At 44.7% G+C, this 15902-nt stretch overlaps 1 pseudogene; it reads right to left on the bottom strand.

Moving 5' to 3' along the window:
- Positions 1-12365, bottom strand: part of LOC100955786 — a 22001-nt pseudogene extending 9636 nt beyond the window's left edge.
- Positions 12366-15902: the final 3537 nt, after the last annotated feature.

Raw genomic sequence — 15902 nt, 5'->3', positions numbered from 1 at the left:
GTCCCAGCTACTTGGGAGGCGGAGGCAGGAGACTCGCTTGAGCCCAGGAGTTGGAGGTTGTTGTGAGCTGTGATGCCATGGCACTCTACCCAGGGGGAATAGCTTGAGGCTCCGTCTCAAAAAAAAAAAAAAAAGAAAGAAAGGCAGACAGGAAGGAAGGAAGGAAGGAAGGAAAGAAAGAAAATACCCCTGCCCTGAAGCATGTGTGCACACACCACCACCACCACTACGACCACCACGACTACCACAAATTTATTATTATTTTGCGACAGAGTCTCACTTTGTTGCTCTCAGTAGAGTGCCCTAGCACCATAGCTCACAGCAACCTCAAACTCTTGGGCTTAAGTGATTCTTTTGCCTCAACCTCCCGAGTTGAGTGATGCCTGCCACAATGCCTGGCTATTTTTAGAGACGAGGACCGGCTTTCCCTTGGGCTGGTCTTGAACCTGTGATCTCAGGCAATTATTCCTCATATTCCTCTACACAGGAAAACCATCGCTTCCCTGGCCTTCAGCCTTCCTTCCCTTAATTACAAGCAGATACTTTGATCCTTGGCCATCTTTTCTTTTCCCCAAATTGTCCCCCATCCCTTTCTGCTAGCTCTTTCCTCTTTGCTTTTGCTACACCCAGGATGCTCCACTGCAGAAGACCAGTTTGTCCACACCACCGCACCAACCCTACTCACTTTCTTCACCTGCACCTGGACACCCCGAATGATTACTCCACAATGATTCCATTTTTGGATCCATCACACTCCATTTTCACTAACCTACAAAAATATGTGTATATCCTAAGGTCAATTAGGACTTTCTGTTAGAAAAATTCAGTGGTCTTCTTTTGGAATTTATCTTCTCATGTCCTTTTCCTTGAGCCCTTGGGATCCAGCAGGAGTGGGAAGGGCTGGAGAGGAAGGGTTGGAGAGGAAGGGGCACACTGGGAGAGATTTCTGGGTTTGCCTTTTCTGAAAGATTTTTGTCACTCACTCTATCCTCCCCTTCTGCTCCCACCCTCTAAGTCCAGTTGTAGAGTAGGATACAATTCCAATGATCTCCAAATACCACAAATCTAGAAAAGGAACAAATTCTTTGCCCTAAAGAAGGGGTCAGAAATCACCCAACTCCTTCTTTTCCCCACTAATTAAAATCAAATGACAGCTGTGCTCAGGTCTAAAACGGGCCTGGTGAATCTCTGATGTCTGGTTCGGGGTCTCTTCACCACAAAGTCTCTGGATCATCAGTTTTCAAAAATGGCAGCTCTCACTCCACCGTGATTCAGGACCTTCCCCAGTTCTCCTTCTTTCAAACCAAGTTTCTCTCTGTTGTCTTTCAGGCAGCCTCACAGTCTGACCCAACACTGATCTTTCCATTATCATAAGCATTCCCCAAACCACATTTAAAAGCCACAGTGCCCTTTTCTTGTTCTCCCAGAAGCAAAAAATATGAGAAACAAAACTTCACTATTTGTACACTACTTCTTCCTCTTTAATAAACCATTAGTTGCTGGGTTTGGATGGCTTAGGATCACAGGACCAAAAAGAAATCTTAAAAAGTCCAGTCTATTAGTTACATCACCTTTAAATTATTATGTAATGGCACTGAAGAATCCTGAAAACTGCCATTCACTTAAACAAAACTAAACTCTGTCCTAAGCTACTGGCATTTGTTTAAGGTGAATCTGAAGCTTATTGGCCAATCATCCTAGCGCCTTATGAGTACTTCAGACCTGGTGCTATGGTTTGGGTGTGCCCCCCAAAGTTGGAAACTTTCAATGTAACAGTATTAAGAGGAGGGGCCTGGCTTGGCACCTGTGGCTCAAGCGGCTAAGGTGCTAGCCACATATACCTGAGCTGGTGGGTTTGAATCCAGCCTGGCCCACCATACAACAATGACAGCTGCAACCAAAAAATAGCCAGGCATTGTGCTGGGCTGCTGTAGTCCCAGCTACTTGGGAGGCTAAGGCAGGAGAATTGCTTGAGCCCAGGAGTTGGAGGTTGCTGTGAGCTGTGATGCCATAGCACTCTACCCAGGGTGACAGCTTGAGGCTCTGTCTCAAAAAAAAAAAAAAGAAGAAGAAGAGGTGGGGCCTTTAAAAGGTGATTGACTCGGGGCAGTGCCTATGGCTCAGTGGGTAGGGTGTGAGCCCCATATACCAAGTGTTGCGGGTTCAAACCGGCCCCTGGCCAAACTGCAACAACAAAAAACAGATGGGCATTGTGGTGGGCAACTGTAGTCCCAGCTACTCAGGAGGCTGAGGCAAGAGAATCATCTAAGCCCAGGAGTTGGAGCTTGCTGTGAGCTGTGATGCCATAGCACTCTATTGAGGGCTATAAAGTGAGACTCTGTCTCTACAAAAAAAAAAAATAGGCGATTGACTCATGAAGGCTGACCCGTCATGAATGAATTAGTGCTGTTATCTTGAAAGTGAGTTCTCAAGGGAGTGAATCAGCTAATTCACTAATTCAGGAGTGAGTTAGTTCTTGAAAGAGCAGGTTGTTATAAAAGTGAATTCACAGCCAGGCAAAGTGGCTCATCCCTGTAATCCTAACTCTCTGGGAGGCCAAGGTGGGACGATCCCTTGAGCTCAGGAGTTCAAGGCCCTCCTGAGCAAAAGTGAGATGCCATCTCTACTAAAAATAGAAAAATTAGCTGGGCATTGTGGGTGACAGCTGTAGTCTCAGCTACTTGGGAGGCTGAGGCAGGATTGCTGCTTGGACCCAGAAGTTCTGTGAGCTATCCTGAGGCCATGGTGTGCTAGCCTGGGCAACAGAGTGAGACTCTGTCACCAAAAAGAAAAAAAAAAAAAAGAAAGAAAGAAAAAGAAAAATACACACACACATATATATATATTTTTGAGACAGAGTCTTACTTTGTCACCCTTGGTAAAGTACAGTGGCATCATAGCTCACAGCAACCTCTAACACTTGGCCTCAAGCTATTCTCTTGCCTCAGCCTCCCAAGTAGCTGGGACTATAGGTGCCCACGATAATGCCCAGCTATTTTTAGAGAGGAAGTCTTGCTCTGGCTCAGGCTGGTCTTAAGCTCATGAGTTCAGACAATCCACCTATCTCGGCCTCCCAGAGTGCTGGGTTTATAGGCGTGGGCCACTGTGCCCGGCAAATTATATGTTTTTAAGTTAAACATACACGTGTAGATTTCAGTGTGGACCAATCTATCTCCATGCATTTGAATGATTTAGAACAAGAATTGTGAACCTGAGAGTTGAAACCGACCTCAAGTGTGTATATTTTCATACAATGCAAATGTTCTTTGGATTCATCAGATCCTTAAGGGGTTCGTGGACTCCAAAAGTTTTAAGAACCCCTGCTTTAGAAGAAACACAAGATTAAAACCAAGATCTTATTTTAAGGGCAGCACCTGTGGCTCAGTGAGTAGGGTGCTGGCCCTATATACCAAGGGTGGCAGGTTCGAACCTGGCTCCGGCCAAACTGCAACAACAACAAATAGCTGGGTGTTGTGGCAGGTGCCTGTAGTTCCAGCTAATCAGGAGGCTGAGGCAAGAGAATCACCTAAGTCCAAGAGCTGAGGTTGCTGTGAGCTGTGATGTCACAGCACTCTACCAAGAGCAACAAAGTGCACTTAAATATGTAAAAATGTTATTTTACATATTTATAAATGCATTAAATAAAAATATCAAATAACTTCCATTTCAGCAAACATAAAAAATGTCAGTATTATAAACAATCATCATGTGATTAGTAACCACATTTAAAAGCTAATCTAGACGATACTATTACATTATGTCAGCAACAAGTGTTGTATCAGCAAGTATTTACCTTAACATACATACAAGTACATCAGGGAGAAGAATGTCCAAATACAGGCTTGGTGCCCATAGCACAGTGGTTACAGCACCAGCCACTATACACCGAGGGTGGCAGGTTCGAACTTGATCCAGACCAGCTAACCAAAGACAACTGCAACAAAAAATAGCTGGGCATTGTGGTGGGCACCTGTAGTCCCAGCTACTTGGGAGGCTAAGGCAAGAAAATCGCTTGAGCCCAAGAGTTTGAGGTTGCTGTGAGCTGTGACACCACAGCACACTACCGAGGGTGACATAGTAAGACTCTGTCTCAAAAAAAAAAAAAAAAAAAAGGAACGTCCAAATGCAGATTTTAATCTGGATTGCAAACTACCAGTAGACTTATTCTCATTATTGTTTATGAAAAACTTCAGGGCTCGGCGCCTGTAGCTCAAGCGGCTAAGGTACCAGCCACATATGCCAGAGTTGGCGGGTTCAAATCTAGCCCGGGCCTGCCAAACAGCAATGACAACTACAACCAAAAAAAAATAGCCAGGCATTGTGGCAGCCACCTGTAGTCCCAGCTACTTGGGGGGCTGAGGAAAGAGAATCGCTTAAGCCCAGGAGTTAGAGGTTGCTGCGAGCTGTGATGCCACTGCACTGTACCCAGGGCAACAGCTTGAGGCTCTGTCTCACACACAAAAAAAAAAAGAAAGAAAAACTTCAGGCAGATAATGTAAAGGCAATACCAAATACAGATCAAATCATGACTGAACATAGTGCTTCAGTTATAACACCTTGTTTTCTTGTATTAGAGAAGAAAAAAATTATCGTACATGCTTTATAGCAGATTGATTAAAAGATCTACTGGGGAAACTCCTTTCATAGCCAAATTTTGGAGCCAAAAATCAAATGCAGAACTTGGATTTTTTTAAAGCCAGGACCCATTCAGAGTACTCCAAGAATAGTTCTCAAATTGCTGAAAAGTATCATTTCCATAAATCTATTTTGGAAATGGATTTTAAAAATTAGAAGATTTGAGTCAGCCACACATAAACCAGTGAAGTTATTATGTACTCCATTTGTTGTTTTACATTTAAGGTAGAATTAATTTATTTATTTGACAAATATTTATTGAGCCTCTGCTATATGAAGGCATTGATCTCAGTGATAGGATTACAGCACTGAACAAAACATACCCTCCCAAAAAACATACAAATAATACATACGTTCACTGGAAAACATTCAGATACACAAGTGCACAGAATTAAAAAATTTAACTTGTTCTCCTTAAGGTCCATCCCCCATTTCAGTTCCTTCCTTATAATTAACAGTTACCAATTGTGTGTATTATATTTTTTATAAACTTTTTTTTTTGAGACAGAGCCTCAAGTTGTTGCCCTGGGTAGAATGCTGTGGCATCACAGCTCACAGCAACCTCCAACTCCTGGGCTCAAGCGATTCTCCTGCCTCCACCTCCCAAGTAGCTGGACTACAGATGCCCACCACAACGCCCAGCTATTTTTTGGTTGTAGCCATTATTTTTGTTTGGTGGGCCTGAGCTGGATTTGAACCCACCAGCTCAGGTGTACGTGGCTGGCGCCTTAGCTGCTTGAGTCACAGGCGCCAAGCCTTTTATTTATTTATTTATTTTTTGAGAGTAAGTCTCACTTTGTCACCCTCGGTAGAGTGCAGTGGCATCACAGCTCACAGCAACCTCAAACTCTGGGGCTTAAGAGATTCTCTTGCCTCAGTCTCCCAAGTAGCTGGGACTACAGGTGCCCACCACAGCACCCAGCTATTTTTGTTGTTGTTGCAGTTGTCGTTGTTTAGCTGGCCCCGGGCCAGGCTGGAACCTGTAAGCCTTGGTGCATGTGGCTGGCACCATAACCATTGTGCTCCAGGTGCTGAGCCAGTTTTGTGTATTCTATTCTAGACCTTTTCTGTTCATTTGTTTTAAAAAAAAAACCTTACATAGGGCTTTTAAAACAATTTTATTGAGATATAGTATACATACTGTGCATGTGTATATGCATACCATAAAATTCACTTGTATGAAGTATACAATGAATTTTTTTAGTATATTTTCAGTGTGTCCAACACCATAATCTAGATAAGTAAATTTTAAAATTATAAATTGATGTATTACTTTTTAATTAAAAATTCTACTTATCTAGATTATGGTGATATATAGATATATATCTATATATAACTTTCTTTTTTTCTCGAACCTTGCAGAGAAAGACCTTTTCTTTTTCAATAGTACTAAACTTTGGAGATGTTCTCTACATGCTAGTATAGATAGATTTGTAATCACTTTCTAAAGAGAGAACTGTGTCAGATTCCTTAGAAAAAGGATGCTAGGCTCAGTGCCTGTAGTTCAGCAGCTAGGGCACCAGCCACATACCCCAGGGCTGGTGGGTTCGAACCCAGCCTGGGGCCTGCTAAACAATGATAACAACAACAAAATAGCTGGGCAGGCTATTAGTTGTGGCAGGCACCTGTAATCCTAGCTACAATGGAGACTGAGGCAAGAGAATCCCTTAAGCCCAAGAGTTTGAGGTTGCTGTGAGCTGCGATGCCATAGCACTCTAATGAGGGGAACATAGTGAGACTCTGTCTCAAAAAAAAAAAAGAAAGAAAGAAAAAGTATGCTAAACACAGCAATTAGATAGAATTGTTTATGGTAACAAATAATTATCACAATTCAATATGCAAATATGCAAAAAGTTAAGTGACTTATAGAAAATTTTTTTTATTTTTTTGAGATGGAATCAGTCTGTCTTCCTGAGTAGAGTGCTGTAACATCATAGCTCATTGGGTTCAAATGATCCTCTTGCCTCAGCCTCTGGAGCAGCTGGGACTATAGGCATCTGCCACAACGCCTGGCTAGTTTTTCTATTTTCAGTAGAGATGGGGTCTCAAGCTTAGGCTGGTCTTAAATTCCTAAGCTCAGGCATTCCTAGCACTCTAGGACCTACCTCAGCCTTCCAGAGTGTTAGGACTGCAGGCATGAGTCACCGGGCCCCACTGACCATTAGAAAGTCTTCAGAGTCCAAAGATCACCAATATTTAAAGGCATGCACACAAAACTAGTAATTTCGGTTATTTTAAAATAATAATAATAATGGTTTTTTTTTTTGAGACAGAGTCTCAAGCTGTTGCCTTGGGTAGAATACCATGGCATCACAGCAACCTCCAACTCCTGGGTTTAAGAGATTCTCATGCCTCAGCCTCCCATGCAGCTGGGACTACAGGCGCCTGCCACAACACCTGACTATCTTTTGGTTGCAGTTATCATTGTTGTTTGGCAGGCCCGGGCTGGATTCGAACCCTCCAGCTCCAATGTCTGTGGCTGGCACTCTAGCCGCTGAGCTACAGGTGCCGAGCCTAAAATAATAATGCTAATAGCTAACAGTTATATAACTTTTACTATATGCTAGATGCTATTCTAGAAGTTCAACATATAAGAACTCTTTTTTTTTTTTTTTGCAGTTTTTGGCTGGGGCTGGGTTTGAACCCGCCACCTTCGGTATATGGGGCCAGTGCCCTGCTCCTGTGAGCCACAGGTGCCGCCCTACATATACGAACTCTTTAAGTCCTCACAATTCCATAAAGTATTTACTATTCTCATACTTATTATACAGATGTAGAGACTAAGACAGAAGAGCTGCAGTAATTTGTCCCACTAAACCAAGTTAGTTAAAAAAAGGCAGAGTTGCCGGGTGTGGTGGCTCACTCCCATAATCCTAGCACTTTGGGAGGCTGAGTAGGTGGATTTTTTGATCTCAGGAATTGGAGACCAGGCTTAGCAAGATGGAGACCCTGTCTCTACGAAAAAACAGAAAAAATAGCCAGGTATTGTGGCAAGAGCCTATAGTCCCAGCTAACTGGGAGGCTGAGGCACAAAGATCACTTAAGCCCAAGAGTTTGAGGTTGCTGTGAGCTATGACACCAGGGGATTCTACTCAGGGTAACAGTGAGACTCTGTCTCAAAACAAAAACAAAAACAAACAGCACCTGTGGCTCAGTGGGTAGGGCGCCGGATTCAAACCTGACCCCGGCTGAACTGCAACAAAAAATAGCCCATGTTGTGGCAGGAGCCTGTAGTCCCAGCTACTCAGGAGGCTGAGGCAAGAGAATTGTCTAAACCCAGGAGTTGGAGGTTGCTGTGAGCAGTGTGATGCCATCACACTACTGAGGGCGACAAAGTGAGACTCTGTCTCTACAAAAATAAATAAATAAATAAATAAAGGCAGAATTGGGCTTCTAAGCCAGGCAGGATTTTGGCTAGTTTGAGTGGGCTTCAGAGACCACATTCTTTTTTTTTTTTTTTTTGAGACAGAGTCTCACTTTTGTTGCTCTCGATAGAGTGCTGTACTGTCACAGCTCACAGCAACCTCCAACTCTTGGGCTCAAGCAATTCTCTTGCCTCAGTCTTCTGAGTAGCAGGGACTATAGATGCATAACACAATGCCTAGCTATTTTTTTTTAGAGAGGTGGGTCTTACTCTAGCTCTGGCTCAGGCTGGTCTGGAACTCATGAGCTCAGGCAATCCACCGGCCTCCCAGAGTGCTAGGATTATAAGTGTGAGTCACCACTCCCGGCCAGAGGCCAACATTCTTAAACTGATTTAATTGAGATGCAGGGGAGTGAAGAAGGGGAAATATAAATAAATGGATAAAAGTTCAGGATAAATGTAAACAGGGAAAGGTAGGCTCCGTTCCTGTAGCTCAGCAGCTAGGGCACCAGCCACATACACCAGAGCTGGCAGGTTCAAATCCAGCCCAGGCCTGCCTAACAACAATGACAACTACAACCAAAAAATAGCTGGGCATTGTGGTGGGCACCTGTAGTTACTTGGGAGGCTGAGGCAAGAGAATCGCTTAAGCCCAAGAGTTAGAGGTTGCTGTGAGCTGTGACACTACAGCACTCTACCCAGGGCAACGTAGTGAGACTCTGTCTCAAAAAAAAAAAAAAAGTAAATGGGGTAATGCAGGTAAAGTGTTTAACACAGGGCTGACTCCTAGTAAACACACAATAAAAGTATATGATAAATAAATCACATCATTATTATATTATTAATTAAGAAATCACTATTAGAGACCATACAATAGCTCCTAGGGAGAATATTTCTCTTCTGTTAGGAAAATTTACCTTTCTGTTCCCAGCCTAAGGGTTTAATTGGCTGTCTTTATTTGGGGCTGCTACAAATCTGCAGGGTCATTGATTCCACTTGGCCCTCCCCACCCCCCCCAAAGCTTCTATGTCCTAAGTACAGGTACCGCAAAGGTGACAAGACTGAGCTCAAAGCAGTTATAGCAGACAAAGCAACAATAAGGGTATTGTAGACCTAGATGCTTGAGGCCTGGAGTTCAAGGTTGCAGTGATCAAACTTAAGAAAAGCCACTGGGACTCCGGCCTGGGCAACACATAGAGACCCTGTCTCAAATGAATGACTGAATGAAGGGTATATACTGATCCTTTTGGGCACAGCGATGGAGAAATCAGTTTGATTTAGGGGAGTCAAAGAAAGCTTCCAAGAAGAAAGAAACATTGAGATAGCACTTGGGAGACAGGGTAGAGTCAGAAGATGAGTAATCTTTTTTTTTTTGAGACAGCATCTCACTCTGTCCCCTGGGTGGAGTACCGTAGCATCATAGCATACAGCAACCTCAAACTCTTGGGTTCAAGTGATCCTCTTGTCTCAGCCTCCCAAGTAGCTGAGACTACAGGCAACCATTACAATGCCCAGCTAATATTTTTTCTACTTTTAGTGAAGATGAGGGGGAGTCTCACTCTTGCTCAGGCTGGTCTTGAACTCCTAGCTCAAGCAATATGCCTGCTTTGGTTTCCCAGAGTGTTAGGATTACAGGCCTGAGCCATAGCCCCCAGGAGATGAGTAATCTTACTTGTCCTTAGTGAAATTTGAGTTTTATCTGGAAGATAATGTGGAGCCATTAGAAAGGAATGAAATGGGACAGGCCTGGAGGGAAGAACAGTTAGAAGGCTGGATGTGAATTACCCACCCCAGCTGGGGGCAAAGTCTCCACCCAAATCATCTGCTGTTCTGCCTAGTTTGTTTCTTAGTTTTTGTCTCATGAAGTTACTCTGTCTTCAGGCTTCTCGATCACAATGTGGTCTCAACCGAACATAATCTTTTATATTTGAAATGTGTTTTTCATGCTTAATGTTGTTAAGCATCTTTTCAGGCTCTAGAAACTTCTTTTTTTTTAGACAGAGTCTCACTATATTGCCCTCTGTAGAGTGTTGTTTCTCACAGCTCACAGCAACCTCAAACTCTTGGGCTTAAGTGATTCTCTTGCCTCAGTTTCCCAAGTAGCTGGGACCGCAGGCACCTGACAATGCCTGGCTTTTTGTTGTAGTTGTCATTAGCAGGCCTGGGCCAAGGTCGAACCCATCACCTTCAGTTTATGTGGCTGTTGCCATAGCCACTGTGCTACGGGCGGGGCCCTGAGCCAGGCTCTAGAAACGTCTTTTCAAAACATCAGAGACCTATGATAAAGCTCAACAGAAAAGGATTCCTTGACAGATTAATGCGCTAAAGTGAAAAAAATAAAAACAAACACCAAAAAAAAAAAAAGGGATTCCTTAACTTAGAGATGCCCAAGGGGGTAATTTAAAAAGGAGCATGACAACCAGCACCCCCCATCACATCAAAGTTAGAGCTGTGGTGGAAAAGAAGAGTTTAGGGGAGGAGAAGGTTTCAGTTAGGTTTAAATTGTGATTTCCTTGCACTAGGGTTACCCTTAGGGATGAGTAACAGGTAAAGGAAAGTACCCTTTTTGTGAAGCTTGCGTAGACAGAAGGAGTTTAGGGTAACCCTAATTAAAACCAAGGTGAGGCTGGGCAGTGGCTCATGCTGTAATCCCCACACTGTAATCCTGGCACTTTGGGAGGCCAAGATGGGAGGACCCCTTGAGCCCAGGAGTTCCAGACCAGTCTGGACAACATAGTGAGACCATATCTCTACTAAAAACATACATACACTGGCTCGGCACCTATGGCTCAAGTGGCTAAGGCACCAGGCATGTACACCTAAGGTGGTGGGTTCAAATCCAGCCTGGGCCTGCCAAACAATGATGGCTGCAACCAAAAAATAGCCGGCGTTGTGGCAGGCACCTGTGGTCCCAGCTACTTGGGAGGCAGAGGTAGGAGACTCGCTTGAGCCCAGGAGTTGGAGGTTGCTGTGAGTTGTGATGCCATGGCACTCTACCCAGGGGGGCAGCTTGAGGCTCTGTCAAAAAAAAAATAATAATAACCATACATACATACAAACATAAAATAAAACCAGGGAGAAGTACCAGATAACACTGGTTAAAGACTGGAATTGGAGGTGAGAGAGGGAAGGAGAAAAAGAATGTGCCTATAACACAGTTCTTGTTTTGTTTTTGTAAATAATTTTTTTTCTTTTTGCAGTTTTTTTTTTTTTTTTTGAGACAGAGCCTCAAGCTGTCCCCCTGGGTAGAGTGCTGTGACATCACAACTCACAGCAACTTCCAACTCCTGGGCTCAAGCGAGTCTCCTGCCTCTGTCTCCCAAGTAGCTGGGACCACAGGCACCTACCACAATGCCCGGCTATTTTTTGGTTGCACCCATTATTGTTGTTTGGCGGGCCTGGGCTGGATTCGAACCGGCCACCTTAGGTGTATGTGGCTGGTGCCTTAGCCACTTGAGCCACCGGCATCGAGCTTCTTTTTGCAGTTTTTGACAGGGCCGAGTTTGAACCCAGCACCTCCGGTATATGGGACCAGAACCCTACTCCTTTGAGCCACAGGCACTGCCCCATTTTTGTAAATAATTTATTACATTAACTGGAAAGAATTAAATATTATTGTTAAGTTCACATTTTCAAAATACTACTTTATTTTTCCCCTTCTTATTCAATATTATGGAAAACTGTAACCAAAGTCAAGAGAAGAGTCTTATGGAAACCCGTTGTCCACCTTCAACAGTTCTCAACCCATGGCCAGTCCTGTTTCCTACTGCTGACCCCTGGATTACTCTGAGGCGATCATTTCATCGTAAGTACCTCGCGAGCACATCCTGGACCTGGTCCTCGTCTTCACTCACTGCCCACCTCTCGGGAAGAGTCTGAGGACACTGAGGAGACAGATCTGCAAGAGAAGAAAATGGTCCCCACGGAGAGCACACTGGGGCAGAACAAGGAGAGCCGACACCCCTGAGCGGGGCAGGTCAGGGCGGTGGGTGAGGCTCCCAGCCCCTCCTGTCCCCACCAGGTGGAAGTGGGATACACCCAGGGGCATCTCCGGTGGGAGAAGTTAGAATTTGCTGATGACCTTTCGGGCTTTGGGACTGAAAGGCTATTATTCTCAGCCATGGAGAGATTGGAGCAAGAGGAAGACAGGAATGTGGCTGAGGAAAGGTCAGCTGTGTTCCTGGAATCAGCCAGGTGTAGTGCTGAGAGGACACTCTTAACTGATCAACTGAGCACATGTTCATCCCTGGTCTTTCACCGGCCCCCTCTGTAGATCAGTATATAGTCACAACCACCCCTATTTCTTTCCTCCAATCTCACGCCAAGATGTGTCCCTCTTGCTCTTCTCCAGGGCATCCACCTCCATCTCCCACTGGCCATTCTGCCTCCTAGCGGGCATCTTCTCTGCAACACACCTACGTGCTGTCCACCTGTGCACACGCCAGCTGTTCCCCTCCAGCTCTGCAGTTGCCTGGCTGGCATGAGGCATTCTTCAAAGACTTATCTTTTGGGGAAACCTGTGACTCGCCCCCTTCCTGCTGAGTTAGGCAGCTCCTGGCATACCAGGTGCAGCACCCTGGGGTGTGTGCAGCTGTGCGCTGCTGGCTCCCAGCTGACTGATGCCCTAAGGCAGAAGCTGACTGGTATTTCTCTTGCACTCCTATCTTTCAGGGTGATCACACAGAAGGTGCTCAGAACACGTTTATCAGAAAACAGTGGGGCTACAAAGACAATCAAACCATCCCTACCCGAAGTAATTCAGTCTACAGAGAAGCGTTCCCCCTAAAGCAAAGAGATCAGGGTCCCTACTTACTGTTCTTCAGGGTTTTTCCCATAACGTTCAGGGTAAAACTTCAAATTCTTAGAATGGCAAACAAGCCCCTTCTGAGTTTGTCTCCTGCCCCAGCTCAGTCTACCCCACTCAGTAATAAGAGTGTATCCCTTGCCACAGTGTGAGCTCTTACAAGCTCCCTGGGGGCATCTCCTCCGGTCACCCAAAATTTCATCTCCTAATCTAATCAACCTGCTCATCCTTTGAGACTCAGCTGCAGTGTCACTATGTGTGAAGGGTGCCCTGGCCCCAAACCCGGGGGCGGGGGGCCATGGCACTTCATACATGCACCCAGAGGTGACACATAGAAGAAGGAAGTGTTACCTTTTGTACTAGACAGGAAGATCCCTGGGAGCAAGGACTGTTTCTTCATCCATGCATCTCTAGCAATGAGCACGATGTCTGGTGCATATTAGGGCCTCAGCAAATATCTGATGAATGACTGAATGAGGAAATAAAGTATCTGGTTCCTTCAGTTTCTGTTACTGCAGAAACACACACAGAGTCTTCACACTCATTCTGTGGCCTGAGGCAGATAAGACTGGCATTGCAGAATCAAAATGTCAAAAGACCAATATTAATTTGCTGGTGGTAGAGTAAGCAGATTGCTAGTACCAGGCCCTTCTTCCTCGGTTTAACCTCCGAGAAAGTGGCTATCTGCACACTAGACATACCTTTGCACCCAGTCATCAGTTAACGAGACCCAGAAAATTCAAGGGTGTGGCTGGCTATAGCCTGGAGCGGCTGCTCCCATATCCTATGGTGTAGTGTAAATGTCCTTATTATTCCCATTCAGGTTCTAATTCATGGAATTAGAATAATAAGACTCTCCAAATAAGGTTAATCTAAGAAAGTTGTTTTTACAACTTTCCCTTACACTAGGGAAAGCCCAGAAGGACAAAACAGTAGACTTCTAATGACACTCCTTTGTCATCTGTTTCATCCTTATGCTCAGTTAAAATTGCTCCTAAAGTTAAAGTTTTGAGTATTTTCCTAAAGGTATACCCCTTCCCTTCACTTTTCAGTAGTCAGAATACTTACAAATATTATTTCACATTCACTAGTTGTGCTTTTGGAAATGAAGCTCAATAACAGCACCACTATTCTGCCTTCATAATTATCTTCCTGCTCCAGTTCCTGATCAGGTGCACCTTTTTTTTTTTTTTTTTAAATTCTAAGAGACAGAGTTTTACTTCATCACCCTCAGTATAGTGCCATGGCATCACAGCTCATAGCAACCTCCAACTCCTGGGCTTAAGTGATTCTCTTGCCTCAGCCTCCTGAGTAGCTGGGACTACAGGCGCCCACCACAACACTGGCTGTTTTTGTTGTTGTTGCAGTTTGGCTGGGGTTGGGTTCGAACCTGCCACCCTTGGTATATGGGGCCGGCGCCCTACCCACTGAACCTGTTTTTTTTTGTTTGTTTTGTTTTGTTTTTTTTTAAGAGATGGACTCTTGCTCTATCTCCTAGGCTGGAGTGCAGTGACATATTCATTGGTCACTGCAGCCTCCAACTCCTGCCTGAAATGATCCTTCCACCTCAGGCTTTTGAAGTGCAAGGACTGTGGGCATGAGTGACTCTTGGCAGAGTGCTGTGGTGTCACAGCTCATGGCAACCTCAAACTCTTGGGCTTAAGTGATTCTCTTGCCTCAGCCTCCCAAGTAGCTGGGACTATAGGTGCCCACCACAACGCCTGGCTATTTTTTTTGTTGTAGTTGTCATTGTTGTTTGGCGGGCCCAGGCTGGATTTGAACCTGCCAGCTCTGGTGCCCTAGCTGCTGAGCTACAGACACCAAGCCCAGATACACCTTGCATATCTAAAATATATATATGTTATATATATATGTGTATACATATATATATATATATATTTTTTTTTTTTTTTTTGAGACAGAGCCTCAAACCGTCACCCTGGGTAGAGTGCTATAGCATCACAGCTCACAGCAACCTCCAACTCCTGGGCTCAAGCGATTCTCCTGCCTCTGCCTCCCTAGTAGCTGGGATTACAGGCACCCACCACAACACTTGGCTATTTTTTAGTTGCAGCCATCATTGTTGTTTGGCGGGCCTGGGCTGGATTCAATCCCATCAACTCAGGTGTATTTGGTTGGCACCTTAGTCGCTTGAGCCACAGGCACCAAGCCTAAAATATATTTATGTGAGACTCTGAGGACAAAAATAAAATTATGTTCATGGGCCTGGTCAGGTGGCTCACTCTTGTAATATAGCATTCTGGAAGGCAGAGGCAGGTGGATGGATCCCTTGAGCTTAGGAGTTCGAGACCAGCCTGAGTAAGAGTGAGACCCCATCTCTCTCTTTTTTCTTTTTTTCTTAGAGACAGAGTCTTACTTTGTCACCCTTAGTAGAGTGCTGTGGTGTCACAGCTCACAGCAACCTCTAGCTCTTGGGCTTAGGTGATTCTCTTGCCTCAGCCTCCCTACTAGCTGGGACTATAGGTGCCTGCCACAATGCCCAGCTATTTTTTTGTTGGGTTTGAACCCATCACCCTTGGTATATGGGGTCGGCACCCTACTCACTGAGCCACAGGCGCCGTCCAGAGACCCCGTCTCTAAAAATATATGTATGTGTGTATATATATATATTAATTAATCCAATACTATTAAATTCAATTCCAAAGCCCAAATATCAAGACCTATTCATGTTTAACTCTTGATCTTTGTGGGTGTATGCTCACAAATATGTGCTTGATGGTAATGTGATCATGGAAAAATAGGAGTGCAAAATTTTGGTCATTGAGAAATGAGATGAAATTGAGAAATTTGCTAAACTGATGGGGCTAAAAGATAGACACACTGGCTTGGTGCCTATAGCTCAAGCAGCTAAGGCGCCAGCCACATACACCAGAGCTGGTGGGTTTGAATCCAGCCCGGGCCTGCCAAACAACAATGACAACTACAACCAAAAAATAGCCCAGCATTGTGGTGGGCGCCTGTAGTCCCAGCTACTTGGGAGGCTGAGGCAAGAAAATTGCTGAAGCCCAGGAGCTGTGATGCCACGGCACTCTACCCAGGGCGACAGCTTGAGGCTCTGTCTCAAAAAAAAAAAAAAAA

The sequence above is a fragment of the Otolemur garnettii genome, unplaced genomic scaffold (genome assembly GCF_000181295.1).
Source record: "Otolemur garnettii isolate 467f Iridium unplaced genomic scaffold, OtoGar3 scaffold00120, whole genome shotgun sequence".
Classification (NCBI taxonomy): Eukaryota; Metazoa; Chordata; class Mammalia; order Primates; family Galagidae; genus Otolemur; species Otolemur garnettii.
Note: the sequence above shows the minus strand (reverse complement) of the source record. Positions and strands in the feature narration are given on the sequence as shown.